Raw genomic sequence first — 4,072 nt, 5'->3', positions numbered from 1 at the left:
GGGAGATTGGTTTGTAATTTTCTTTCTTTTTTTTAATTTTTGTTCTGTCTTTGTCTGGTTTTGGTATCAAGGTAATGTTGGCTTTGCAGGAGTTTGGTGGTATTAGTTCCTTTTCTATTTTAAGGAAAAGTTTGAGAAGCATTTGTCTTAGTTCTTCTGTGAAACCATCTGGGCCTGGACTTTTCTTTTAATTGGGAGATTTAAAAAAATATTTTATTTATATTTATTTATTTATTTGACAGAGAAAGAGGGAGGAAGGAAGGGAGGGAAGGAGGGAGGGAAGGAGGGCAGGAGGGAGAGAGATAAGAGAATGGGCACACCAGGGCCTCCTGCAACTGCAAACAAACTCCAGACATGTGTGCCCCCTTGTGCATCTGGCTAATGTGGGTCCTGGGGAATTGAACCTGGGTCCTTTGGCTTTGCAGGCAAACTCCTTAACCACTAAGCCATCCCTCTAGCCCACGATTTTTTTGTTTTCAAGGTAGGGTCTCTCTAGCTCAAGCTGACCTGAAATTCATTATGTAGTCTCAGGGTGGCCTCAAACTCACAGTGATCCACTCTGCCTCCCAAGTGCTGGGATTAAAGGCATGCGCCACCGTGCCTGGCTCTGGTAGATTTTGTATAACTGCTTTGATCTTCACACTTGTTACAGGTCTATTAAATGGTTTATCTCATCTTGATTTAATTTTGGTAGGTCATGCAAATCTAGGAAATGATCCATTTCTTTCAGATTTTCAAACTTAGTGGGTTATATGATCTTAAAGTATGTCCTTATGATTCTCTGTTGTAATGGTGCCTTTTTTTAATCTGATTTTTTTTTAAATTTTTTATTTTGAAGTAGGGTCTCATTCTATCCCAGGTTGACATGAAATTCACTATGTAGTCTTAGGCTGGCCTCAAACTCACAGTGATCCTTCTACCTCTGCCTCCTGAGTGTGGGATTAAAGGCATGTGCCACCATGCTCAGCCACTTTGAAAAAATATATTTATTTACCAGAAAAGAAAGAGAGAGAAAGAGGGAGGGAGGGAGAAAGGGAGAGGGAGAGAATGGGCATGTTAGGGCTTCTAGTTAGTGCAAAATCCAAACACATCTGACTTTATGTGGGTCCTGGGGAATTGAACCTGGGTCATTGGTGTTTTGCAGGCAAACACCTTAACAGCTGAGTCATCTCCTCATCCCCCCCTTTCTAAAAGAATACTTTTTAGGGCTGGAGAGATTTGTGGGAGGTTAAGTTGCTTGCCTGCAAAGTCAAAGAACCCAAGTTCAATTCCCCAGGACCCACATAAGCCAGATACACAAGGTAGTACATGCATCTGGAGTTTGTTTGCAGTGGCTAGAGGCCCTGGTATGCCCATTCTCTCTCTGCCAAATAAATAAATTAATTAATTAAAAAATTATTTGCAAGAAGAGAAAGGGAGGCCCTCACTTTTTTGATAGTCAGGCAGCCCAGGCTACCCAAAAACTCATGATCCTCCTGCCTCAGCTTCCTGAGTGCTAGGTTTATGGGCATGTACCACTCTCACACTTTGTGGTTAATGGGCAGACTGCAATTCATGAGCACAGCTACATATTGGTTAAAAAAACGAAGTAATTCTATCCTCTTCTTTCTTTTTTTGGAGATATTATATATATATTTGACCTGAGCATGGTTGCACGCGCCTTTCATCCCAGCATGTGGGAGTCAGAGGTAGGATTGCTATGAGTTTGGGACCACCCTGAGACTACATAGTGAATTACAGGTCAGCCTGGGCTAGAGCAAGACTCTACCTCGAAACAACCACCGAAAAATTTATTTGAGTGTGTGAGGAGGAGGTGGTGGTGGGGGGAGGGGTTGGGGGGAAGGCATGTCAGGACTTCTAGTTACTGCAAACAAACTCCAGATCCATGTGTCACCTTGTGTTTTTGGCTTTATATAGGTACTGGGGAATTGAACCTGGGTCCTTTGGCTTTGTCAGTAAGCACCTTAACTACTAAGCCATTTCTCCAGTCCAGTTCTATCTTTTTACTAAAAGGGACACTCGCCAGTTACTGTGAGTGATGTCCATGACACTGGCTTCCCTCTTCTCTCTCCATTAGAACGTGGCTAAGGAGGGATATAGTACATCTGAGAAAGGGTTTAGCCTGAATAACCAAGAATTAGACCAAAACTTCAGCTCGGTAGATCAGTAGTAGAGTGGGCCTCTGTGGTAAGTGTGTGCTCCTAAAGAGAAATATTATTGTCTCAGTCACACCAACACCTGTTTCCATGTGCCTGCTGAATGTTAGGGGACACAAACCTTTACATCTGTTATGTGGTCGGGAGGAGCTTGCACACAGAAGAGTGCTAGAGAAATAGTACCACCTACCAGCACAGGGGCACTGGATCTGGTTCCATGTAGCAACTGAGGGCCACTGAGCCACGTGGGCTGAAAGAGCAGTTGTGGCCAGCAGTGTGTGAATGGACATTCCTATTCTCCCCTCTCTGGGACAGATAACCTCTCCATGAGGGAACTGCTTCATGCTATAGCTCTGGTCTTGGGTAAAGTTGGAACCTCAGACCCTGCCACCTGTGCACTAACTAGCATGTGGATGGCAGTAACCAAGCTGGTCTTGAGGACTTCACCCACCACTCCATTTTCTCCAGTGTAGGGGTGGGGGGAGGCTGGCTGGTGGTACACCTGTGATCCTAATATAAGACATGCCAATGACCTACTGGGAAATTCTGGGTATGGGTTTGCCTTTCCTGCATGTAATGCTTCTGCCCAAACTACCATCCATGGACTTACAGAATGCCTTATCAACTACCATGATTGTATATGCTCTAAATCAGCATCCATTATATATACATATACACATATATATACATAATACTGTTTTTCTTACAGCCAGGATTCATGGGTCCGGGAATCAAAGTGTCGAAATTGGAATGATAACACCATCACCCCTAGTGACCCACTAGCAGAATTTTTCTTCTTGTCCTGATAACTCTTCTGGCCTGGAAGTCTTGGTTTCAGAGGGAGTGTTTCTGCCAGAAGGTTCAACAAAAGTTTCATTGAAGTAGAAGCTAAGATTTCCTCCTAGGCTTTGGTCTCCTGATGCCCTCGAGTCAACAAGCTAAGAAAGGAGCAGTGCTAGCAGGGATGACTGATCCACAGTACCAGGGGAGAACTGGACTGCTCCTCTCAGTGGAGGTAGAGAAGTGGTTTTTGTGTGCAAGAGATCCGTTAGGGTACCTCTTGGTGATATGCTCTGCAACCAAGGTCAAAGGGAAACTACACCAACTCAACCAAGGCAAGGTGGTAAATGGCCCAGACCCTTCAGAAATGATGTGGGTCACTTCTTCAGGTAAAGAAGGCCTGCTGAGGGTGGAGGGATTATGTAACGATAAGGTAGTTATAAATGCTAAGACCTCATGGCCAGTTACAGAAACAAGGATTGCAATTGCCAAGAATATTTCTGTCTTATTTTGTTAAGAATGTTTGCATAGGGCTGGAGAGATGGCTTAGCAGTTAAGGGGCTTTCCTGTGAAGCCCAAAGACCCATGTTTGAGTCTCCAGATATCACATTAGCCAGACGTACAAGATGATGTTAAGCATGCAAAGTTGTACATGCACAGAAGGTGGCACACACATCTGGAGTTTGATTACAGTGGCTAGAGGCCTTGGTGTGCCAATTCTCTCTCTCTCTCTTACTAAAAAAAAAACCTTGGAGACAAACTATTTAAATAGATCTGTAACAGTACAGAGATCCAATCAGTTATAAAAAGTCTTCCAACTAAAAAAAGCCCAGGTCCAGATGGATCCACTGGTGAATTTTACCAGACCTTCATGGAAGAACTAACACCACTGCTTCTCAAACTTTTCCATAAAACAGAAAAGGAAGGAATTCTACTGAACTCGTTCTATGAAGCCAGCATCACCCTCATACCATAACCAAAGACAGAACAAAAAAAGAAAATTACAGACTAATCACCCTCATGAACATAGATGTAAAAATTCTGAACAAATATTGGCAAACAGAATACAAGGATATATCAAAAAGAATATTCACCCCGACCAAGTTGGCTTTATCCCAGGGATGCAGGGGTGGTTC

Source organism: Jaculus jaculus, chromosome 11 (genome assembly GCF_020740685.1).
Source record: "Jaculus jaculus isolate mJacJac1 chromosome 11, mJacJac1.mat.Y.cur, whole genome shotgun sequence".
Taxonomy (NCBI): Eukaryota; Metazoa; Chordata; class Mammalia; order Rodentia; family Dipodidae; genus Jaculus; species Jaculus jaculus.
The sequence above is the reverse complement of the archived record's forward strand: the minus strand, read 5'-3'. Positions refer to the sequence as shown.